The sequence below is a fragment of the Larus michahellis genome, chromosome Z (assembly GCF_964199755.1).
Source record: "Larus michahellis chromosome Z, bLarMic1.1, whole genome shotgun sequence".
NCBI lineage: Eukaryota > Metazoa > Chordata > Aves > Charadriiformes > Laridae > Larus > Larus michahellis.
The window spans coordinates 64,561,236-64,587,686 of NC_133930.1; the positions used below are offsets into that span (position 1 = coordinate 64,561,236).

The 26,451-nt window shown below is 39.9% G+C and overlaps 1 protein-coding gene across 5 annotated transcripts in view; it reads left to right on the forward strand.

Moving 5' to 3' along the window:
- Nucleotides 1-5,254: 5,254 nt before the first annotated feature.
- APC (APC regulator of WNT signaling pathway) overlaps nt 5,255-26,451 on the forward strand; it is a 99,541-nt gene continuing 78,344 nt past the window's right edge. For 3 of the 5 annotated variants that reach the window (XM_074570908.1, XM_074570912.1, XM_074570913.1), the window contains exon 1: nt 5,271-5,642. The gene's annotated coding sequence lies outside the window, so the exon portion shown is untranslated. Of the gene's footprint in view, nt 5,643-6,674; nt 6,693-26,451 lie in introns of those variants that run through there. The other 2 variants (XM_074570911.1, XM_074570909.1) reach the window with 2 other exon arrangements.

Consider the following 26,451-nt stretch of genomic DNA (forward strand, 5'->3'; position numbering starts at 1 on the left):
CTTTTAGAAAGCTGAAGATTTAGGGTGCAAGTCCAGACCTCTTCTGATGTCTGGACTTGAGCATAACTCAAAATGACTCATTCTCTGGACTAAACTCAAAGCCATTTTTCATGAATATTCAAGACCCTCGTATCTTTTTTGTTCTTCCCCACTTCAATTCCAGCACAGAAAACTTGGACATATTCCATGCAACTATTTCTCTGAAAAGCTTCTCTTCTTTCTTTTGTTATACTTTGGAATCCTAGGCATAAAGTGTTGCTTTTACACTTTTCTTCTTTCACAGTTTCTTGCTTTCCCACTTCTTTCTATTGATTACTGCTACCTCTACCTACTGTTGTCTAGCACAAGACTAAGTACATTCGTAAGTGGCACTTTAATACTAAACTATTAATTGTTCAAATCAAACATAAATAAAGGAAGTCATTCCTGTTAAGGGTCATTTGTCTTTGTGATTGGCAATCCTTGAATAGCAAGGGTTAGTCCCTCAATAGCAGGCACCTGTAAAAGTACTATCTAAATGCTTCTCCCTCTAGTTTTATTTACTGAAGGTCCTCTAGACTGGCCTTTTTCCTGAAAGGTAAATGTTGGCAAAATCGCTCCTACAAAATGCTGTTTGAATCCACAACACTGCAAACTGCCAATGTGAGAAATGCTTTCCTCTTCAGAGTGTGGAGAATATGACTGTACCTAGTAATACAGCTAACACCATTAACAAATAATTTATTTTTCATGCATATACTTAGGCCAACAGAAAAGCTTTTCACAGCCAGCTGTAAGCACTGAGAAAGCACTTCTGAAAATGGTCCGTCTTACAATAAACATCTGAAGATATGGACTGATAGTACAGAACTTTTCTTGGTGGGCGTATCTCCCTTAGAATAGAGTGTAACTTTTCAGAACTTATCTTCAATATGATCATCTTGTTCATTTGGCAAACCACTGAATTAGAACTGCTGCATTTTATGTTGCCCAGTAGGTTTTTGGGTCTTCCTGGCATATGGGTTTACGTTTACTGATTCAGGGCAGAAATTGACTTGTGTACACATGTCAAACATGTACTGCAATGTAATACTAGTCTGATCATCACCTGAACACGCTCTGAAAAACTAAACCATAAATAGTAATAATCTTCAGATGAGTGACTGACCAGCTGGCTGAAAAGACAAAAGTAGATTATTTCAAATGCTATGTTAAGAAATATATTCTAGTCCTCTGCTTTTATGCTACCAGGGTACACCATTCACCCTTGTTCAGCGAACATCCTAGCAAGCGGAGAGGCAAATCCCATGTTTGCTTCCGGAATGGGTAGTCACAGCAGCACAAGGTGCAACAGGAGGGAAAGAAGAGGTCATCACTAGGGCAAATTCCTACTGATTTCTAACAGCGTACGCTTCCTTATGCCTCAATTTAGAGCAGCTACAGCCAGTTCTCCTGAGAATCTTAAACAGCCATTGTTTTTCTACCTCTCTTGTATCTCCTTATCCTGTATGAGGCAGATTAGCCCTACAGTCTGATGGAGTGACTTGCTCTCCCTTTCATAGAGGCAGATGGTGTATAAGCTAAAGTTTCTTTCTTTGTGAGCAGTGCAGCAGGTGTTCAGCCACAGGGGCCAGGGAGGAGCTACAGCTGCAAAAGTGCCGCAGCTGCTGCTTGAAATGCTCTCAGCATACCTCTGAGCCTGTCAGGCCTGCACTGCTGCAGCAGATACTCTCACTGCTTTCTTCTTGCGGAGACATTCCTGACAGCAGCTCTTCAGCACAAAAGTGCAGCTCATCGTCAAATGCATACATTCACTTTATTACCACAAGGAAACAAGGGACTGCAAATGGTATATGACTACTGCTGTTGTTTCATTTTCTTAAAGTTGTTTTGTTTTGGCTTATTTATGATTTCTTCATCAGAGATGCCTTAGGAAATACTGAATAAGAAAATATAAACAAGGAGTTGCTATCTCATATCTTTATTCTGGTTTCAGTCTTCTTGAATGACATGCACTGTAAGATTAACTTGCTTTCAAAATTAGTTGCTTTTATTATTACAACTCTCCACCTGACACACAAATGAATCAGAATCACAGAATGGTTTGTGTTGGAAAGAATCTCTAAAGATCATTTACTTGAACTCCCCTGCCATGGGCAGGGACATTTTTTACTAGAACAGGCTGCTGAAAGCCCCATCCAACCTGAGCTTGAACACTTCCAGGGATGGGGCATCCACAATTTCTCTGGGCAACCTGTTCCAGGGTCTCACCACCCTCATCATAAAAAAAGTGTTCCTTACGTTCAGTCTAAGTCTACTGTCTTCCAGTTTAAAGCTGTTGCCTGTTGTCTTGTCTTTACAGGCTGTGGTAAAAAGCCTCTCTTCGTCTTTCTTATATGCAAGCGCCCTTTCTATATTGAAACGCCACAATAAGGTCTCCCCAGAGCTTTCTCTTCTCCAGGCTGAACAACCCCAACTCTCTCAGCCTGTCCGTATAGCAGAGGTGTTCCAGCCCTCTGACCATTTTCATGGCTCTCTTCTGGACCCGTTTCAACAGGTCCATGTCTTTACTGTGCTGGGGGACCCACAGCTGGACACAGTACTCCAGGTGGGGGTCTCACCAGAGAAGAGTAGAGGGAGAGAAGCCCCTACCTCGACCTGCTGGCCGCACTTCTTTTGATGCAGCCCAGGATGTGACTGGCTTTCTGGGCTGCAAGCACACATTGCCAACTCATGTCCAATTCTTCATCTAACAGGATGTCTTTCTCCTCTGCTCTCAATCCCTTCATCTCCCAGTCTGTCTTGATACTGGGGCTTGCCCTGACCCAAGTGCAGGACCTTGTGCTTGGCCTTACTGAACTTCATGAGGTTCACATGGGCCCACTCCTCAAGCCTCTCAAGATACCTCTGGATGGCCTCCCTTCCCTCTAGAGTATCAACTGCACCACTCAGCTTGGTGTCATCTTCAAACTTGCTGACAATGCACTCAATCCTACTATGTCATTGACAAAGATATTAAATAGTATTAGTCCCAGTGCAGACCCCTGAGAGATACCACTCGTTACTGTGTTCCACTTGGACTCTAACTCTTTGGATGCGGCCATGACCACAATTCCTTCTCCATCCAACAGTTCATCCATCATACCCAAACCTTGCCAATTTAGAGGTAAGAATGTTGTGGGGCACCGTACCAAAGGCCTTCCAGAAGTCCAGGTAGATGACATCCATAGCTCTTCCTGTGTCTACTGATGCAGTTACTCCACTATAGAAAGCCACTATGCTAGTCAGGCAGAAATTTATTTCAAGACAGACTCTTAAATTGGATTCAATAAATTTTGAAGGTTTCTCTCTTTGTATGAAGAGGAAGGTTACTGTGTGTACCACAGAGACATGTGCAATTGGTTTTATGTAGACTGTCACACAGCTGGACATCACTTGATTTTCTCTAAACTCCTTAGAATATTAAATTATCATGATTCTCCTCTAGCTTTTAGGCAATATGCCAGAGAAACTAAAGGTGACTGAATTTACAAAAATATTACCAAGAACTACTTTCTTTCAAAAAGCCATAGTAAGTGTGATATGTCATATGATTATGTAAAATAAACCATTTCGAATAGCTAATATTAGTTCACCACACCCACTTTCATTATATTGGTCAAACTCATATCGGCTTGTATTTAGCTATTCATGATCATGATTTGTAGGATACAATTTTATGGCCCTTGAAATGGAAAAGGGGATAATCAGGACACAGCAATGACAGAAATTGCAACTAAAAATTATATTCAAATCCCAGGAAAATTTTGTTACTAAAATAAGCAGTACAAACAATATCAAAACATAAAATGCACAGACTCAGCTATTTATCAGTATGTTCTGGCTTTCCTAAATATCTGTTCAACATTCACAAACGCTTGCAGTTTGACAGCAGCTTGTGACAGACTCTAGTATGATATTCATCCAAGAGGAGTGAGAGAGGTCTTGGCAATGCAATTCCTTTGATACTAATGAGGGGGCAGAACTTGTCTAGGCCCAAACGAAGAGAACAGAAAGCTGTAAAACACTGTAGGTCAAATCTAAGCAGGAAGTGAAGGGGACTAAAAAGGAATTTGAAGAGCACCTTGCAAAGGATGCTCAAACTGGTAGTAAAAAGGTCTTTATATACATCAAAAGAAAGAAGGTAGTTACAAAACTGCTGAGACTGCTTGATGACCAAAGTCTAAAGGTGTTGGAGGGGGGAGAGCAAGGATGTCAAAGCTAGCACAGAGAAGCTCAAAGAGATGTCTGCTGTCAACTGCCATTGGGGTTGCTGGGCATTCACAACCCCACAGCTGCTTCACACTGGGGAGGCCAAGGAGTAACAATTGAAGTAGCTTTTTATAGGACATACGAGTCCAAACAAGGGAGCGCAATACAGGGTGCATAAGCCTGTCACCTGGAAATGGAGAGTCACCTGAACCAGGTGGCATTAAGCAAAAAGTGATGAGGGACCCTGGCTATCAAACTGCAGAACTACTGGTTGTGGTGTACAACTCACCCTTATGGCTGGGTGCTGGCCACCAAACACCTCTGCCAGCCCAGGGCATGCCAGAGCCCACCTTGAGGAAGACAGACCAGACTGACCTCTCTCACTGCAGAGCTTAAGCATTTATGGTAAAGCTCACTGAAGGCATGGACACACACAGGTGGGCAGGGAAGAATCTATTTTCTGTGAAGGCAAACTGCCTGACTAATGGCTGGGTGAGGGTCCCAATAAACACACAGAGAACGGGGACACATTCCACGTTTCCCTTCAGCTTCCATAATCGGCTGCCCATGGGCACACGGCGCTTTCTGCCAGGAGGAGTGGCATTTCTAGCCCGTCTCTCCGACACCTGATGGTACACCACTCTCTACAGCCCAGCCAGGCCACCCTCAGGCGGGACCGCTGTTTCGCTGGAATCACCCCACCGCCCCGTCGGGCTCTCTGACTTCGCCCCGTTAGGGCAACACGGCCCATCTCACACCTTCCACCTCCAGGCGTCCATGCCGGGAAAGGACCCCCCAGCTGCTGCCGCTGCCGCTGCCGCTGCCGCCGGCGCCGCCGCCCAGGCCCCTTAGGCTGCCGGTGGCGCCTCAGGCGGCGGGTGACCGGCAACGGCCGGGCCCGTCCCGCGCGGCAGGTGCGCGCCGCCGGCAGAGGGGCGGGGGCGCGCCCGGCCTCGCGCATGCGCGCCGCCGCGGCTGCGGCCGGGAGTTCCCTGGTTGCGCCTGCGCGTTCTCCACTCCCCTCGGGCAAGATGGCGGCGGGGAGATCAGTCCAGGGGAGCGACTGAGGGGGTCGGCTGGGCAGCCGGGCTGACGGGGAGAGGGCCCCGGCGGCACGGCTGAGGTGCGCCCGACGGAGGCGGCTGTCGGGCAGCGGGCTGGGCCCGCCCAGGAGGTGGTGAGGAGGCCGGGGCTGCCCCGGAGACCGCCGCGGGGATGAGGAGCTGGGGGGACGGGGCAGGGACCGTCCCTCGGCGGTGAGGAGGGGCAGCGGCTGCCGCCGCCGTATGCGCGCCCCCCGGCTTCCCCTTCACGCCGCCTCGGGGAGGAGGCCCTGCTCTCGGCGCCGCGGCGGGAGGCGGCGGAGGAGGAGTCGCGGCGGCGCTGCCGGGCGGGGAGAGGAAGGCGGACAGGTGAGTGAGCGCCGGCCCCGGCGGACCCTGCCCTCTGCAGCGGGGCCTTTTCTTCGCCCCCACCTTCTCGGGCGGCAGCCTCTATGGGCAGCCCCGGGCGGGTTTGAACCAGCCGTCCGCCCGGCCAAGGCTGGTGTGCGGCCGCCCCTCGTCCCCGGCGGGACAGGGCCGAGTCCCGCAGGTGCTGCCCCCCAGGCGGACGGAGCTCGATCTAGTGGGTGTTGCTCAAAGCTGAGAGTGGCCGCTTTTTCTTTTTTTTTTTTTTTTTTTTTTTGGTGGTAGTATAATACGATTTGACTTAATGTAGTGGTTTTGTTCTTCAAAGTCTGCCTGGAAGCATTCAGATACTCAAGAGCTAAAATACCACTGGGCTATGAAGGCGATAGGGTCAAGGCCCAGCGACTAAGTCTTTAGTAAGACTAAGTCTTTATCTGCTGTCTTCTATGAAAATATACTTAAAGTTCTTGACCTGCAAAAACCTTCGCCTAGCTGTTAGATGAGTCTTTAACTTCAAAACTCACTATTAGCAGGGCTTGTTTCTTCTGTTATGTGTCCTCTCTGACCTCTTGTAATGAGGGGTGGATCTGTACAGGTGTCTGTGACTATAGTCTCAGTTTCCGAGGTTGTTCTAGCCTCAGTGGCCTTTCATAGCTTCAGAAGTGATTGAATGTAAAGTAAAGCAGTTCAGATTCCTGTAAATGTATATCAGCTTCATTGTGTAACTGCAGAATAATGGAGAAGTGAAAATGCAAGTGTACTAAACTATATAACTGACTTGTTGCCTTGCTCCCCCCTCCCCCCCCCCCCCCCCCCCCCCAAGAACTATAAACAATATGATGGTGGTCACTTGTACAACTGGGAAGACAAGCCTTTTGGTAAAGCTGTCATAGAAACTTTTAACTTTCTGAAAAATAAAATAAGATTCTGCAGGAACTGTTTTCATGTGCTTGCTTTTACCAACTACTAATTGAACAAGAGGAGATTTTTCTGTGTACCAGTGGAGAAGCACAGATTTGAAAGCTTTACTTCAGCAGTACTGCTAACATTTTGGTAAGTTAAGGCTACAGCAAGAGTTAACTAAGATTAGGTCACTAATTGAAATGCAGAGAAACTGAATCTTTTTCCTATTCAGGTGCTGTAATCTTATATTTTTAAACTGCGTTTGAAAAAAAGCATATGCCAGATGGGTTCATCCAATACAAAGCACTCAAGGAATATTAGTTGTAAAGTGAATGTCATGAGATCATTGTTATGCTTCAGCTTCAACTTCCTTGATGTGTTTTTTTTCCTTTAGTTATGGTGAAGACTATATATAGAATAGTTCTGCCCAGTGAGAAAGACCTTCCAAGTACTTGCTCTCCTTGGATGTTTTAGGTTTCAAAAAAAAAAAGTATTTGGTAAAAGGTATTCAGACTTAGTGGTATAAAGGAAAAAACAAAACCCAGACTACGGAAATGCAAATGATTATATAGTTGATGAAATATTTTTTATTTCTAAACAATGCAACAGGAAACACTGCTGAGCATAAGAACATGTCTTACCATGTGTCTTATTTCCATGCAATGAAGTCTGTGCTCAGGTATGTCATATTTTGATACCTAGGCATCTTTTGCACAAAATGTTGAGTAACTAACATCACAACTATAGTTTCTTTAGAACGTACAACAAATGCCATGAACAATGTGCTGTGCCACTGCGTGCAGAAAGTTTCCGATACTGTTTTGATCTGTGTTAGTGCTAAATTTAATAGCTGTTGGCCCCAGTGAACACCTGTGTTTTGTATTTATAGTACCTTGTGAATGCTTTAAAAAATAAATATTTGTGTGTGTATATATATTTACTTTCAATAAAGACTTGGAGATTATTTCTAGAATCTTCATATATCTAGGTGATTTCTAGAGTAAGGGAGCTATAGCCCTCTATGATTTTTTTTAAAACTACGTAGCATAGTTAAGAATAACGCTTCCTTAGTCCTGTAATGATCAAGAAAAATTTTTGATTTGGCTAATTTTATTTTGGGTAGACTTTGAAAATTCTTTCTTTGAGTAAAAGCAAAGTACTTTGTATTGTCTTACAGTAGTTAACTTTTCTTGTTTGGTTGGTGTTTTTTGTTTTGGTTTTTTTTTTTTTTCCCCAGCAGCTCAGTAGCAATAAACAGAATTATTCACACAGATATCATATATATGCTTTTGGAAATATTTTATGGTAGCAAGTTGTCCTGAAATACTGTGTGCGGCAAGTAAAAGCATAACACTGATTTAGGGTAGTGTGCATCTTCTTTCCACTTTCAAAGTATACCACAGAAGTTGTTTCATAGCATTATACAGTATAAATCCATTAATTCTGTGATCTTCTCTCATGCTACTTGAAACTCAGTGTGAGTCTTTTGTTGTTGTTGTGCGTCATATATTCTTCTTTGAGTTGTCTCGACTTAATTTGGACAGAAGAAAGCAGTGCTTCTCTTTCCTTTCTTCGTATGAAGTTACCATGTTTGCACAGTATGATTTTTAGTAACCAGTAGAATAGTGATGGAATAAGCAATGGTTTAGTGGGATGAAATTAGGTAGGTAACCAACTTGGTGAATAAAATATGCACTGCAAACTTTTCATGTTTTAATGAGGGTTAAAGGGAAAAAAGTATGTCAAGATTATTTTATAAGCTTTCAATGAAGACTCCATTGTAAGTTTAAAAATGCAGTACGACTGTACTAAATGAATTCCACTCATCTGGGAAGTAGAATCCAGTAGTTGTAACTGATCTTTAAATGGATCTTCTAGTTGTTTTCTGTTTAAGTTCTTGTTAGTTCCATCATCTATTTATTACCAGTATTAGCAAAGCAAAACCACTTTTACTGTACAGTCTTAGCTTTGATTCCTCCAGATTCACATACCCAGCTTCTAATGTTTTGGTATTTAATACCCCACACTGTTGGGATTTTAATACTAATTAACTTGAATTATGGCTAAAAGCATGACTTTGTTAAAATAGTGTTAAAATAACCTGAAATAGCAATTTCAATGGCAAGTCATGCTGTGCTGTTGTAGAACTTGGATTGTTGGGTGTGATTGCCATTCAGGTTTAGTTGAAAATTTGTTGCATCAGTTGTAGGTGGATGATAAAGTTAGTAGGCGGTAAGCGTTTGCTCAAAATACCAGAGGTCTGTATTCAGTGAGGATGGTATATTTCAGTGAAGGTTATGGGAAGGAGGTAGTTGGCAGAAAGGTTAAAAAGAATAATGCTTGTTGGTTTTTGTTATCTCCACAGGCTACTATAACAGTACCTCTAATGCTGCTTGCTGGTCATGGTCACAAGGCTAGTAAATGGTAATTTGAATTAACTGCCAAAGATTAATTGGTTTCTATGAGTATGTTCGTTTGTGTCTTTATTAGAGGATGACTGCTTTAATGTTAGTCATCGCTAGTGGAAATGAGAAATTTTAAAAACATAAATGCTTTTTGATATCAGAGAGAATTAATTATGCCATTACTTTTATGAGAATTTTCAGAAGGTGAAAAATAAAATTCAGTAGACAAGAATATCTTTTTCATCAGTCAATACAGTTGTATTAGAGCACAAATAGTTTGATTTCTCTATGGAGATTATAAACTTAAAACATTCTGAAGTTTGAGGATCAATAGTATTTTGAGGTGTCTTTCATAAGCATAGTATTGTTCTTCAGGGGTGCATTTTAACACAAATTGATAGAATATTAACCTCTACTGGAAGAAGAGACCTTATAATGTAGACTTTTATAATTCAAAATGAAAAGAATTTAGGCTTATGTGGAATAGTATAATGATGTCACTCAATGCTGTGATTTTTTTGAAGTTATGAACTCTTTATTCTTATCCTGTAACAGAACTCTCATGATGCACCAAGGCATCACGTAAAGCTTAGCTTTTCACACGTAGATTAAATTCTTTGAGTGAAAATTGTGTATTTTTTGTGGAAATCAGATACCAATAAAAAGTTTTCTTGTTTGAGCAGTTAATAGTACGAGTGTTGGTTGCTTTCAGTACATTCTGAAGGGTGCTGAGTTTCACAAAACTGAATTTGGCTGTTAGTAGATTGGTCTTTTTGTAGTAACTGGCATGTGGAGGGAACTGGAAGGAAACTAGGACTTCTCATTGTTGTGTGACAAGAGTGCAAAGAAATCATGAAAGCATAAATTGTGTGAGTTGGCTCTCCCTTTATTAATGGAAAAAGGTTCTCAGGATCACATGAGCTTTTTCTTCTCTCTGAAGCCCTTGCTATGGAGATCCCACAGTGCTGCTGTTCTTCCATTTAAAGGGCTTCAGCTAAGAATCTATTCAGAACTAAGCAATAATTTTTCTTATATAACAGTGTTAAAAATCCCAATTTAACACACAAATTTTATACAGAAATTTAGTTATATTACTCAAACATGCCTACTTTGTCTCTGTTTTTTCACTTCAAGCTAATTGAGTCGTATATTGAGTTTTATGACTTGGTTGTGCTTTGCTGCTATTTTTTGGAGTTAAGATTTCCACTTTTTTTTTTACATACTTCAAATTGAAATTCAGTTGGTCAATTAGAAGCATTTCCCTCAAGCCGCCTCTGGCTTGTTTTGTTACAGGCTCTACTGGAGTTTGTGTTTTGATTGCAAACTCCCTGTTCAGGTAGTGGGGTGACTTCTGTCTAATAAAATTATTTGAATGCCTGAGTAAGCGTGTCAGGATAGAACTTACGGCTGTCACTGTAAATGCTGAAGTGGCTTCCTACTCCTTATTTTAGTTTGTCTCCTGATGGGTGATTTGTTTGGTTGTTTGGGTTTTATTTTTGTGGGGTTTGGGTGTTTTTTTCTTTGTTATACAGAAATGTTTTTCTTAACTGGGTTTTGGGAATATGGAAAGGTAGGTATTATGCTACAAGAATAAAAATATGATGTAGATTGAGGCTCTGGTTATGTATACAAGAAATGAGGTTCAAACATGGTGGTGAAAATCAAAAGTACTGTAGCAGTAAGTGTATCCCTATAGCTTTACTGGAAATTACCCACCAGATTGTCTTTGCAAGATTTTTTTTTTTTTTTTTTGGACGGAAGTCCTGTGAAATCTTTGGTCACAGGCAGGTAGGCACAGCAGAGGGGTGTTAATAAACACAGAGAAATATGGCACATTGTGTGCAGAGATTTTTGTTGTTGCAAAGAGTCTTTCTTGTTTGGGGTTTTTGTAACTAATTTATATAATGTAACTAATTTTTATAATGAGTCTTTGTAATAAATTTGTGACCTTCTCTGCTGAGATAGAGTTGATAGAATTCTTTCTTCTCTACAATTCAGTCATTATAATGATAGTTCTGTTTGTTTTAGGTAGCTGTTAGTGCACTGTGGGTGTGAAGTTCTTCCTTACAATATCTTATCTTGCAGCTCATCTCTGTTCTCAGAGATGATTGATTTGTCAAGCTTGTGGAGTTTGATGTGAGTAACATTGCTTTTCATGCCAGTTGCACGTGGATTTGGAGGAGAATATAAGAGGTGTTGATGGTAAAAGAGTAGTTATATGTTGTAATTAAGAGAAACAAAGGAATGTGCTGCAGAGCGAGGTAAAATTGAGGTGAATGTATAGCTGTACCTGTATTTCAGTGCTTTTGTTTGGGGGGAGGAGCAGGGGAAGGTTTAGTTACTCTTGCAGCACAGACCTGAAGATCAAACTTACACAGTCTGTTAAGAAGCAGTAGTATATACTATTGTAAGAGCACTACATATTGAAGTGGCACTTTTCACGTGTATGTGGGTTCTTTGTTAAGGAATGGGATAATCTTTTTTCATAAATGGTGCATACTATTTTTTATGTACAAACTACTTAGATGCTAAACATACGTTTTAGGAAGTCCTGCTGTGTCATTAATGTTAATGTACCTTTCTTTGGGTATGTTTGAGAGCATATGAAGGATGTTGTGGGAAAGCAATTTACCAGGTTGATACCTACTTAGCAGCATTGGAATTTAGTAGTTCAGAGATTAGACTTTTTCAGTTCCTAATTTTCTTAGAAGTGTTTTCAGACATGGTAACGCTACTGTCCTGGCATGTAGTAGCTCTAGGAATTAAGCTTTTCATGAGGCTGTGGTATAAGAATTTGAGAAGATATACATGTTATACAAGAAGCAGTCATGCTACTTGTTATCCTAATAGATGCTTTAATGATCAAGGCTTCTTCTAATAGTGGGATATAACAACAGCTTTCACTTTTATTTGAATGATAATGGAAACATAGAAACATTCTATTCAGTAAAAATTAAAATTAGACCAGCAATTTAGCATGCCTTCATTTGTCAACTTTTTTGTGCAATTCAATGCTGAATTCTAGTTCCCAAAGCTTTGCGACCTTATCAGAAGTCTGCTTAATGCCTTCTAAGGGCCTAAGGATGTGGGTGACCTTCACACTGCTCTTGCCTATTTAGTAAAAAAGTACCTTTCCTGTAGATGATCTAGTGCCTGATTTGAAATTTTGGTATTGTGTTGCAATGTGCTTATTTCAGTGAAAATGATGGCCGTTTTCACATTTTGCTGTTCAGTAAAAGCTTAAGATAGTTAGGTAGGTGTTGCGTGAAAAGGGGCAAAGCGGTTTTGGCAGAAGATAAATCCCCTTGCATTCTAACACTCCTCACCGAGCTGGCAGGCTAGGTGTGGCTAGGTTTAAATTCTGAGTGATGCCCAATTCAGCCCTATCAGTCCAATCGCATTTAATATGTATTAAACTATTACAATTTGGATACACTAATAGTGGACTGCACCTTCAGTCTAGTCATGCTCCTAAACTAGCATGGCCACTCTCGAGTCTTTGGTCATGTTCAGTGAGAAACCGAAATGACCAGCTACTTAAACAGTGCAGTTTATTTAAACAACACATATATAGGTTCTTAGGATTGCTGGTGATAAATACACTGTCTGCAAAGCACGTGCAAATAAAGATATTGTTAAGTATACAAAATGCATGACAAAGTTATAAACAATACAGCCTGTCTATAAATGTAGGATAGAGATTCCCTAGAGAAATTTCTAAGTTCCCCGAGGAAACACTCGGTATGATCTAAGTCTTACCCAAAGGTGTCCCTATGCGGGGGAAGAAAGGCTCAGCCCATCAGCTGGTCTCGGAAGTCAGTGATGGAGTTCTCCTCGACTTGTTTGCGATGGTGTCTTCCCTGATAATCCCCCCTCTCTGGGGCTATTTTTATACTATTTTTTTATCTTCAAAGTGGAGTTTGAGTGACTTTAGTCATTAATACTTTTACTATGATTGGTGTACTCAAGGAGGAGTGGTCGCACCTTGGAGGCAGGTAGCCTCCGGGATGGAGGTGTGTTTTGGTACATTGTAATGAGCAAAGTTCTCACAAAGGACAGCATTTCATCAACATTTGATTAAAAGTTGGCTCGGGTAGCATGTAGGCAGCTTATCAGTTCCGTAGTACCATCTCGTTCCCATATCTGCTGTTCGTCCCAAGGGAAGGCCACGGAGCAATCGCGTTCCGTTCTATCCCTTGTGTAGTTTCGCAAACAACCTTGTACAGGGAATCGCAGATGTTGCATTCTTCGTGTGCCGGCTGCAGCTGTATTCTACCTCAGAAGCCTCTTGATTTTATGACTTTCCTTAAAGTGTGAACAATGCTGTACTTTTGTATTCTTGGCCAATTTAGTAATTATTCCAGAGGAGGCATTTCATTTTCATGAGAAAGAGAAATCAGCTTCCATTCTGAAAGAGAAATTTGTATTTTATCAGTCCTGCTGTAGTGTCCTTCCAGTGCCCATAATGCTTGCCCCAAGGAAGGAGTGTCTGTCTTCCTCATGTTTAGGAGTTCTTCCAGTAGAACGTTACCATTTATGATGTGCAAAGCATAGATTGTAAAGGCCTAAGTAGCTGCAGTTCTTTTACTATAGTAGAATGGATACAAGACTGAAGTTGTATTGAACCCAGAAGTTTGGTTTTGTGGGTTTTGTTTTGTTAGTTGTTTTATTTTTTGGAATTCTGATGTGTGTGTTTGTTCGTTGGTTGTTGTTTTTTTTGGGGGGAGGGGGGTGGGGGGGGGGCAGGGGGATGATTTAGGTATTTGAATTAGACATTCCACAAAGGAAACACTGTACATGCCTTGAATAATGGGATTTCTGGAGTTAAATGCCTGCCTTGTCTCACTGAGATTATTTGCACCTTCTGTATTATTTGCTCAGAAAGATCTACATTCGAGATGTCTACTCTTTCTAAGCTCTTTCCCACAGAACTTGCAATCCAAGGGCTCATGTAAAGTCTCCTTGATTACTCTGTATTAGTCATTAAAGACTTGAATGTGGCATGAAGTTTGGGTAAAATTGTTGGCTGTCTGCTGGTGCTATATGCCAGGATCTAGACCAACCAATAAGAAAATGCTAATTATCTTAGAAATTACTTATTTACTTACTTTTGGCATTAAAAGCCTCCTTGTCAGCAGCTTTGGCGCAAAAGCTTCAGTGCCAGTAACCTTGACACTATAGTCAGCACCCATCGCTGCTGAGAAGATGGCATCAGCAGGCAAACACAGAGATACATGAGATTCTGAGATTAGCAGAATCTAATATATTCCTTCCACATTGCTGCTTTTTAACACAAAGCTAAATGGACTTTTTTATAACACAATGTAACAAAACCTTTGTTTACAGACGTTATCAATAACAAGATTAAGCACAACTCTGAATATTTCCCAATTCCCTTATATATCTGTTTCTTTAATCTTTCATTGGTATCAGTCTTCTTCCTCCCCTCCATTTCAGCAGAGTGACTCTATTGGGATTTTGTTCCCTGGTATTCAGATTGTTCAACTACAAGCCTTTCATTGTATAGGACTCTAATTTTAGCCCAGTCTAGTGGAGCATTGACTCAAACTTCTGTCAAATTCCTATTTCCACAAGAGGAGGAAAAAAAGCCACAGAGTTCCTGCCATTTGCTCTAGCATTTTTCTGTGTTTTTTATTTTGTTGTCATTTCAGTGGAAACTACAGATCTAAATTTGAAATACAAGCTGAAAAAGGGCATTAGCTAATGCGATTTTTCTTCTTTGGTTCCAAATATAGCTTATTTGTTTGTATGTATTCTTATATATATTCACGACTGTTTAAAAATTCTGTATACTGAACACGACTCGGGGTAGAAATGCCAACACAGAATAATGGTACTTAATTCACATGTGTAAGTCTCTAAATATGGTTCAGAATGAGCTCCAAAAAGGTTTAAGATCAAGACTGAGCTTGGAATCAATGAAACAGTTTGAATTCAATCAGACTGTATTTATTTATTTTTTCCACTTGTATGTCACTGTAATTGCATCCAGGCTACCAGGAAGTACGGAGTATGCTTCAGTACCAGTTCATACGCGAATGTGGTTATTATATTTTTGTCTTAGAATATCCTTGCTAGTTTAACATGTGTGCACTGTAAGTCGATGTCCTTGCATTCAGTTAGACTCACTCCACTGTTGTGTTAATGCATGCCAGTGCAATCAAGTAGCCAGAATATTACAAGACTTCTTGTTAGTTAATATAAGACTAATGGGATGTTTGAATTGTCATGGAATTAGGTCTCTGACAAAAGGTTTAGATGCCAGTCCAAGTGATGGCTTGCTAATTAAATGTCTAAATGTCATTGTTAAGACCTTGAGAACTGGACTTGATTCATACAGCTTTTTCCAAAACATGTTTCAAGTGCTGGAAGCTGAAAAGAATTAATTGAATGGAGAAAGAGAGCTTGTCTTCCTCTAAAACCAGTGGATTTGTGTATTGCTTTATTTGCATGAAAAAGTAGTTGCCTGTACATGACTGCCTTTATACTGTTCCAAATCTCTCTCTCAATTTTACTTGTGAGCAAGATGTCCAGGTCTTTTTTTTTTTTTTTAACAAGGGAAATAGTGCCTTGAATGATGTAAAGGTACTGAAGAGTCCATGTGACAGTCTAGTATGCATGCAGCAAGGAAGACCTGAAACTAGTTGCAACGACAAAGCCTGGTTGTAATTCACTGTTTCGTATTTTAGAAGTCTCAGGTGGTTTAGAATGTTCTAACTTGTTCACAGAGTAATGGGGAAACGTCTACCTTCAACGTACTGGAGTTATTATGGCCAAGTTCTACATTTGCTCTCTGCCAATATATTAACTCTTGCCTTTAAAGTCGACTGCTCTGAATATAGGTAGCATAGGAATGTATGAATTTACTTGCCCAATCAGTGCTTACTGCTCAAAAATTTTCTGACTTGTGACTTGTAAGTGGTGGAGTTCTTTAAAAAGCCAAGTAATAGTTTGTGTGGGCAGTTTGCCACCTAGTTTGCTGTTTGAAGGAGCGTTGTCTATTTTAATCCAATTCGTATTCTTCTAATTTTATTGCACCATTTGTAAGAATGGATGGGTAGTGCTCTTCATCATTCTTGCCTCTGCTCTGCATTTCCCAAGTTGTTATGTAGTTGTATTGCAGGAGTCTCTAGAAGCCCTGTAAGCATTGGAATTGCTTTGTGTTGGGCAAACCTCAAATCCATAAAAAGACACAATTCCTGTACTGAAGCAATTACGCTGCTCGTAGCCTGTGGTGTAGAATGTTACCAGACGTTTGAACTGGGGAATAAGGTTTTCATGAGGCTCACTAGTAGCACTTGCCAGCGTTTACTCTTTGGGAAAGAAAACAATAAATAAAAGAACAACAGGAAAGTATCAACAAAGTGTGGACTAGAAAGCCTCTGCTCTTGTAGCTCGCTTGCTTTCAGTGAAGTCCTGCTATACAGCCTTTCGTGGACGTGCTTGGACTTGATGGAGTGGCTGCGCTCAATCACATGATGGACATGTTGATGTACCCTTCCATGTGGCAGGTGCACATCTGGGCACACAAGAACAGTTCCAGTCAAGTCACTCATCCAGATGACTTTAGTCACATACATATTTGATCACATGATGGATGAATGCCATGACGTGAATTCGCATGAAATTGCCAAGTGGTAAGACAGGTCTGGTCACAAGATAGGGCAAAAAATTCAGGGAAAGTGGAAAAAGAAAGAAGTGAGACTGAGGAACAATTAATCCACAATCTTAAATAAGAAAACTTCAGTTACTGCCAGTTGTGTTTCTGGTTTTCTGTTCGTGTGACAGAAGGGATTTTGCCACTGACATGGGATCTCTTCTATTGTTTCTTCCTTGTCAGAAATTGTAATGTGTGCTGTGAAGATTTCTTTCTCTTGGCCACCTGAGATAATTAGTTTGCAAAATTAACCCTTGTGGGAAGTGATTCAAATTCTTGGGTTCTCAGTTTGCCTGCAAGACTACTTTATTTGGAATTTTTGTTTGTGTAGAATCCATGTCTTATGTTTGCTGGAGTTTACTCAGGATTGCTCAGTGCCAGGCAAACTTTAAACTTGAATGGTTTGAGTTCTAACATCAAAGCAATATCAATTATTTCTATTAAGGGATTCAGTACTTGATTAAAAATATAAATGGTTATAAAAAAGTAATGGATCAATAACATGCAGATCCATGCTGAGGAAGATCGTCTGTGTGATTTTCCCTAAATCTCAGCTAGTTAAGACTTGCCTTCTACCTGTCTTGCCTTCGGGATCTTTGAAAATACAACTTTTTGTTTAAGATTGAAGTATTTGGGTTATGTGTTAGGAGGAAAAAAAAAAAAGTGTTCTTCTAGTACACTTTGCAATGGAGAGCTTTTCTAAATATGGTTGTGATTATTTAAAATTTTCCTTTCCCGTGTCTGTAGGGATTGGAATCTGAGATGCAAAGTGTATCTGTAATCAGTAAGATATTTTTCCTCTCAGTGATAGCCTTTTTTTTAATTGTACCGCTAGCCTGAGTGTTTCAAGAGAGTTACAGTGTTACACACTTTAATCATGCAATTGTATCATAGGGTTCTAAGATTTAATGCATGCAACTTAGGTATTTTGATTGTGTAAATTGAGTAGCTGGTGGCCCTGGGTCCAAGCTGGGGAAGGGAAGCTGGCACTCAAATTTGCACTCTAGATCAAGGAATTTTAAAACGCTCCTGGCTTCTCAGTTTTTGGCAGATTTAAGCATGTTTTTCTGCTCTGTTACTCCACTGATGCTTTATTTGTTCTGGGCACAGCTGTCAGCCCTTTTCTTCTTCAGTTGCTTTTTCCCAGTACTTTCCTGAGGTGACTTGGGCAGTGGTAAATTCTTAGTAGTATCTGTCTCAGATGCTGGCTTTGTTACTTTGAAGTTGCACGTTGGTTTCCTAGATGAAGAAAGGCCCAAAGAAAGGCCAGTTTTGTGTGAATCCTGAAAGTGTAGATCGTAGAGCACTGTTGCTACATATATAGATCTTGGTACTGGAAGCAGCTTGCCTGGAGGTGCAATGAATACTTCAATTTTGCATTCCTTTTCTACTGAGCAGGTAGATCAATTTCAAAAAGTATTCATGCTGCTTGAATACTGGACAGCGCAGCTTACGCTTGAAGTTTTGTTCCTTACTGTAAGCAGGAAGCTTTCAGCAGTAAGCTGAACCTTATCATTAGGAGAAAATATCCTAATAGATATTACAGAGTCCTCGGATTTTTATAAAAATGATTCCCACCCTAATGTAAGCAAGAAGTCTTTTTTTCAACTTCACTGGTGTTACAGAAATTAAGATTTTAAATTAAAAAATTAAGATGCTCTTAATTCAAAATAACAAGAGAAAAACATAACTAACTCCTAGCAACCACCCCACCAACACCATAAAACGTATTTTGAAATGAGGCTGTGGATTTTTAACTTTCAGCAAGCCCACTAAACTGTGTGCCAAAGTAGGAGGGGAAAAAATATTTTAGTATGCCACCAATGCCTAGAGGCTTGTGTAACAGCAAATTCCCTAAGGGAGTGAGACCCAAATCAACCAAGAAGAAGCATTTTTATGGTGAATAAATAAGCTGAAGAGAGCAAGAACATTTCCAGAACAAAAGCTAGCCCAAAAATCTGACACGAATCATTACACTTGATGGTTAACAGGGCCGTGAGCAGGAAAACTGCGTGCTAGCCAGGTGTCTGTGGGGGCTGTGCTACCTGGGAGCACAAATCCGATTTACGGGAGTGCTGCCTCCCACAGCGGCTCATCTCTGCATACACAGAAATCAAGTAATGGTGCAGTTCTGCATTGGTACTGAGAAAAGAGGCGGAGGACTTTCTTTCCTAACCTTAACAAGCAATCAGCTAAACCTCAGTAGTGTGAGACTTGATTATAATTATTGCAACACATTCTGAGTGTACGCGTATTGTGAGGAATTAAATTCTTGCAGGATTAAACGAGTTGTGAACATTCATGTATTTCAAGCCCAGAATGGATCCCAGTACTGTTCACTGTGACCCTTATATTAGAAGCTGCAGAACACTAAAAGTCAGTATTTCTTAAAGAAATATCTTATTTCACCTCGTGTGCTCAGTTTGTATTGAGCATTTGTGATTTGATTAACCACACCCATGTTAGGAAATTCAGTTCCAGTTTGTGTAGTTTCCACCTGGTGGATCTCTTTAAACTTGTGACAAATTTGGAAATATATTCAATATACAGTAATAAAAAACAGCCTACTTTTTGCTAAACCAGCTAAGTTGTACTCCTTAAACCATACAGCATAAATCTTCTTAACAAATTGAGCCTTGTATTGCAGTCCTACTTTGAACTCCTTAGTCATTGCTGTTATGTACTGAAATGTGGAATATTTTGAGATTTTTAAGGAAGGTGTCTGTATCCTGAGATTCCTTGTCAATACTATATCTTGTAAAGGACAGCTTTTCGAGATAGATTTGATACGGTTGTCATGTCCTAGCTAAGAGCCTGTGAGGCTCAGGCCTTAATTTGTTTAAAAGATAATTACAGTGAGAGAACACACAGCCACAACTTTGCAAGATCTTTGTGTTTCTGGACCTTGTCACAGCCATTCTTAATGCAGTGGGCTTTAAGAAACTTGCATATAGCTGGAACCTTTTTTTTCTTAGCAGACTTTGACAATGGTGATAGTTAACATACCTTTTCATAAAAGGTCTTTGCTTACAGGATTCTACAAAAATTGCCCTTCCCTCCTTTTCAATATCATGGACAAAAAAAAACATGTTGATGACCTGTAGCTAAATAGATTTTAACTGACTTATTACTGCTAAAATGTCAGAATGCTTACAAGAAATCAACTCTTGCATTGAGAACATCTGGTTCAAACCAAACAAAGGGAAGACTGAAAAGAAGATTGTGAAGAAAAAGGTAAATATTCCATTGAAGTGATAGAGCTTCCATTTGTCAGAGTGGTGTGGAGTTCTGGGATGCTCCTGGGTTCACTATAAAGTGTATATAACTGTGTAGCATCCAGTTTTTTAGCAGTGACTTCTGTCAGCCACAATGTAACATGAAACTGATCATCCATTTGCATGTGCAGTCATCGATTTGTCATGTGCAAATGTGAACACTGCATCTTCTTACGGCTGATGCTAAATATGAAGAACAAGCGAAATAGGGCTTTGTCTTGTAACTCAGGCCACTGTAAGTATTATAGGTATGTGCTCAGTTTCTTCAACTGGTCCTGACCCTTAATCAGTCTCTGAGCAGCTGATGGATATGCAGCCCTGGGTAAAAAGGTGCATCAGAGCCAAGAGCTATGTGACAGTTAAGGACAAAGTATTCGAAGACGGAGTGCTTTGATTACAAAAGATAGCACTGATGGAGACCAGGCAGATACAGAGCCTGTCACTCTCCAAGAAACATTGGAAAACATCAAATTTTTGATCTTTCTCTAAACATGTGATATTTTTTTACTCTATGGCCCAGTTGGGGAAAAGTGGAGAAATCTGTAGTACTGAACAAAGTTGTCTAGGAAGAGCGTTTCCTCTGAAAAAAAATTCCCCAGAGAATCCCTGAGGTACACTAGACAAGGGCTTTTACATGGAAGATGTTCAGCCTTCAAGACCGTTAACAAATCACTGAAATGGAATTAAAGATGGGTTAGAAGGTGCAATTACAGGTTTCCCAAAGTGCTGAATAAGCCCTTAGTTTGATGGAGGTTTGGAATGAGTGGGTAGGCACATGCACGAATCATTTGAGTAAACTAAGCTACACTTGAAAAAGTCAGCTCTTTAGTTTATCTGGTCAATGTGAACTCACTTTCTGCAAATTAGAGACAAATAATAAGTTTTCTAGCTCACATCTTTAAAACCAGCTTTCCAAATTTCTGTAAAAGTCCACCTCTTTAGTGGGCTGAATGAGCACCATCCATTCCTATTTTCTGCCTTTTCAGCTTTTTTATCTTCCTTTTACATTGTTGCAATGGAGATTTTTGGATAGGATTGTTTTTCCATTTAAAAACCAAAAATCTCTGTGAAAATCAGTGCACAATGTTAATATTGGGTAAGGTGAAGATATCTGCAGTTAGTTGGGGAAAGCAAGAGCTTATGTATGTATGTATTGAACTTCTCTGTTGCCTTTCACCTGAGGTACTGCCCAACATTGCTCTGACTTACTGCCTCCTGATGTCCTACAAGTGAGGCCCAGATTAAGTAACAACTCAGTTTGTTGATATTTGAACAGAAATATTTCTGATAAAGACTTGTACTTTAAAGTCCCTTAGAAATGAGGCCTAGCAACTGTCGTGCTTTGCCATAGTAGTAAGAGGAGGTGGAAAAGAAAGGTAAATAAAAGGAATGCTGAACATATAATATGCAGCTGGTTAGAAGAGAAAGAAAACACAAGGCACGGCTGAAGTAAGAAGTGGTAATTACAATACACAGATACAGTAAACTACCTAACAAGCCTGAAAGAGCTGCAGCAGAAGAAACAAAGTGATATGATACCAAGATACTGTGATGTTCTTAATTAGAGGATGAGGAAACCATAGGTAATGTGGCACAGAGTTATGTCAGGTGGGCTTTATTATGTAGCTGAGAGAGAAGAATGGGTAAATGGATGGTGAAGTTAACTGGATTAATGGTTTGCTATGCAAACTCTTCGTTATTATTGTACTGTTTTTAGAACATTCATGACTAGTACTACAGATTTGGCCATGACTCCATACTGTGTCTAACAGATGTAAGTAAGGAAGCAGTCCTTCTCCTTGAATCTTCATTTCTTTAAGAAACCTGCATGCAGATGGAAAAACTTAGTGACAAGGAAGAAAGCATGAGTGAGAGATACCGCAGAGAGCACAGTACTTAAGGACAAAACTGAGGAATCGGCAAACAACAGAGAGCATTAGATAGTAAAGGATTTAAAGAGCAGGTGATACTTTCTTACTTTCTGTACCTCTGACTTTTTAATGAAATAATTAAACAGCATGCATTTTTCTACTTGGCTTATGTTATGTGACTTTCCAGTAGTTAATCAACCCCCATGAAAGACAGATAATTTCATTGCTTGTGGAAAAATCTTCTCAAGTTCAGGAACTTGGAGCACAGCTGTCTGGAAGAAGGAAAAAAAAAAAGGTGGAATTTTAGTACATTAGTATAACAGAAAATCCTGAAAGAACAACTTGATTTCAGGTTCTCTATTCTCAGTAGAAATTTCCTATTTATTTTTGTAGGACTGGTGTCAGAATTGGGTGCAATGTGTTCTGGATGATGCATTAGGAACAGTGGTGGAGTTCTCTTTTCTGTTCTTTATGCATCTGCATGAGAAAGGTGATCCTTTATTTTTTTTATCCTCAGGAAACCTCTTTTTCTGATGATCTTTCTAATGCTTGTAGTTGGAGGCCGTCTGTATGAGGAAATAATATGCAATATTTCTGAGAGAATCCTGATGGACAAAGTAGGGATACAGCTTTTCATGTTCAAAACACGGATATTAATGCTGATGGGAGCAGGTTATGAGTATTCCCAATGTGTGTATATACAAACTACCTTGATCCTAGTCACATGATAAGGACAAGGCTCAGAGGGAACAATACACAGTCTGTGTGTGGTAGGGAGAGACATGAAAGCAACTTCACCATTTCGAAGGAAATGAGAAGCAGAGAGCATGTTCAGCTTCATCGACTTCTAAAATAAAGTTGAAAAACAGGAGACAATCTTTGGTTATAGCAGCTGCTAAAAGACTTTACCAAGTCCTGTGTTAAGATGAAATTTGCATCTATGTAAAACAGATGTGAAATGTTTTAGTTTATTTTGTTAATAAAATCTGTTTATACCACCTTTCTAAAAGACGCAGCCTGGTGTAAGTCAATGTGTAAAACTTACATTAGTAAGTGAAGTTCTGACGGCAAGTTCTCTTAAGTCAGCAACATTACGTTTCACTTTTGCGAGTAATACCAACCATAATGCCTGGCAACAGAGAGAGAATTTAACTCATTATCCAACCCACTTACTGCCCAGAGTCTTGGAGGTAGGTAGTACTCTGCACGTAACAGTGACTAATACTGAAATATCGATCACTTACTGCTGCAGAGGATGAGGTTGTGAAGGCACAGAGAACTGTCCCATTTATGAGCCAGTTATCTAAAAACAGAAAACCTCTTGCATATTCTGTTGTAATAGTCTTGATTTTTTTATGGAGCAAATATTTTGGGGAATGCACTTCTTGTTTTTAAAAACATGTATCTTAAGCTGCTCAGCGATTCTATTTAGCAGGGTTATGACAATTTTATGTGGTCTCAAACTGGATTTTTTAAATGCAGAAAGAAGTTGGGAAATACTTAGTGCATGGATTGCATAAAATATTCTATGAAAAGATTGCCAGTTCCTTTTCTGGAGCCAAATTCCCATTTGGCTGTTTGAGATTGCTGTGCTGGGTAGACTGCAGGGATCTTGTCCAAAAAAAGGGAAGTAATTGTATTTTGAATACTGAAACTGAGCTGATATTTTTCAATACTAAAATTTTGTGTCCCTGGGATTTGATAGCTTACATGCAGAGATTTCATTCTTTTAATAGATTTTAAAGGGGTTTTTTTGTGTGTGTAATATGGAGCAGGTATTGCTAGGTCTGTCTTGGTAATGGTATCTTTCAGTGAATGAAAAAGCCATCTTGTACCTTCTGCCAGATAGAAAATAAGTAACCAAAAATAAGCTTAGTCTAAATAAGACTTTTCTCTGTACAATTCCTTTCTGTGTTTTATTTTTTCCTGAGAGCCTGACCTTTTTTGTTGAAATACTGTTCCATTGGTATCAGTTCTATGAGCAGAATCCGGTACTGCACACAGAAAGCAGTTTTGAAAGAAAGTAAGGTTATGTGTCAAAGTACTATTCACCTGTTTGGCTGTATACCAGTGTTTTCATACCACTGGAAGATACAGTGTGAGAAAGGTCATCTTACTACTAATAACATGCTTTTTATTAAACTGAATTTCACTTAATACTAGATTTTGCTTCAGAGGCAAGTGCATGTGACACAGACACAAAACATAAGCTACGATTTTTATGAAATCATAACAGACTGGGCATTACTATGAGCAAGGAAGGGAAAGCTTTCTGCTTCCCATTCAGCTGTCATTTTGGCAGAACGTTATTAAGAGAATTTGTGCTGCTGCTTATGCTCTGCTTGTTCCGTAAATAAATACAGGACTTCAGGCTGTAGAGCAGTGAATCTAACATTGCTGTTCAGCACTGAATTTATTCCAACTTAGGTGGTGTGTGATGACCAGGCTAAGAAAGGACTAACCAGTACAAGGACTAAAAAGAATCTTTTCACAGAGCGAGAACTATAGTTAGTTTTTCAGAGTTGCAGAAAATGCAGTATAATGTATGTAAACAAATGAAATACGTTATGTAGCCTTCGATAATCCCATTTTGGATTCTGGAAAATTAACTGTATTTCTCAAGCTTAGTTTTTCACTTAGAAGTATCCAATTTAGCTTTAAAGTATATAGGATTTCAGTTCCTCTGGCATTTTCCTTGGCATTGGTTCTCTGGTGTTGTTTTTGCACACTGGAAGTAGTCATTCCAGACTGTGGTGCATGTGCAACTTCTGAACATGATTTAAAACCATTACTGGACCAACCTGATTGGTATCTAAGACACCACTCATATTGCAACAACTTGCCAACTGATAATGTAGGTGTTGAGCTATGTCTATACTTACTTGAGTATACACTTATGCTAATGTAAATAATTTTAGGATGGAGAGAGCTGCACAATAAGAACTGTGAACAGTTTGCTTTGCTTTTGCGAGGGGAGGAACAGTGGTGTTTATGAGTAAGATATAAAGATGGCTTTAGATCTAATGCCTCGCTAGGTTCTAAACTTTAAACCTCCGAAGAGTAATGTGATCATTTGTTACAGCTGAAGGAGTATGAAATCAGTCTCTGTGAAATGAAATTGAGTAGATCAAGAACCAGAGGGATGTCAACTATTGCTGTAATTAATAGAAGCTTTGTAGCAAAAAATCAGGTAGCCTGAAACACTTACCCTTGAGTAGCGGCCCACTTAGCTTTTATTTAAAATGGTTTACTGTGACAGCTTAAGTGACATGACCCCTATGGTTAGCCATACTGATGAAGTCAAAGAGGATTTTGTGTGATACTATGCTGAAAGTAGCAGATGACTTAATGTTACACATCTCCTTAATCATGAAGATATTTGATGAAAGGTTATCTGGTAAAGCGCATCTTTCCTGAGTGTGGAGTATTGCCTTCTATGACTAGAAAAAAGAGCCGTGAGAAAAGAGCTGAAACTAAAGTAGTAGTATTTAAGTATCTGTGGTGCAATTACTCTCATGCATACACAGGTCTGTAATGGCTTTAATTTCTTCTGGTCCCAACCACGAGGTATCACGAGCCCGCATGTTTCATACAAATCAAAGAAGTGATTATAGGAGGAATGAAACTTCCTCAGGCATGTAAGGTTACATGTTTTTAATGAGCTATCTATCCTTATGTCCACTTGTATAAGCATATAATTCCATAATTTATGTGAAGGGCCACAGGGAAGGGCATTCACTTGCTCTAGCTGAGAAACCGTTGCACTTTTCCAGATGTCTTCTCTAACACAGTGTTCTGTTGAGGTGGACTGCGCTGCCCATAGATTTATTCTTGAATACTTCTAGAGAATTAAAAAGACTTAATATTGTGCTGTTTCTACATATCTGCCTCTTATATTATAGCTTGATTATTTTTTTAAACAACATCGCCATAGTACTTGTTACCTATATAACTTTTTTTTTTTTAAGTTAAAATACTGGCTGTGAACTCAAACAGCTGAAATACAGCTTACTTTCTGCTGTCTGCTGTATTCAGTAGTGTGCTGTTATGGGGTTTTAAGTCTTCTTAAATCCTTGTCCTGGGAGAGAGGTCAGTTTGGGGAAGAGATTCTGAAATAGTTTCATGAATTGATTTGTTTATTCATCTGTCTTGTGGATTTTTTCTTCCAACCCATCACTAAACTGGTACTTACCATTCTGTTTGGTATAGCTTAAATGTATACATATTTGATCTGTTATTAAACTACCAAGTAGTAGTGAAAACTTCATATCTGAAAAGCATGTGAAAACAGTATTTCACTGAACTGCAAGTAAGTCTGAGATATGAGATACCCTTGAAGGTTATGCATATTGTTGCCATTTTAATAGGCAGTGTCTCTATGTATTTCTTTAAAAACTAGATGACCTGTATTGGCATTAATTCTAGCGCACGCAGAACTTCCTTTCATTGCTGTATAAAAGCAAAGTATTTCGCTTTATATAAATGCAAAAGATGGGAGTCTCACACGGTGCTTAGTCCTCGTGTGGTTTGATGGGAAGGAGAAGGGCATGGTCATCGTCGTGACTGACGCCATGCGGCTGCCGGTGAGCTCATTTCTGCAGAGCGCCTTCAGTCCCTTGCCCATGGTGATGCTCCAGCATAGAGCAGCAGCATGGGGCTGCTTCTGCGTGAAGGTCCTGC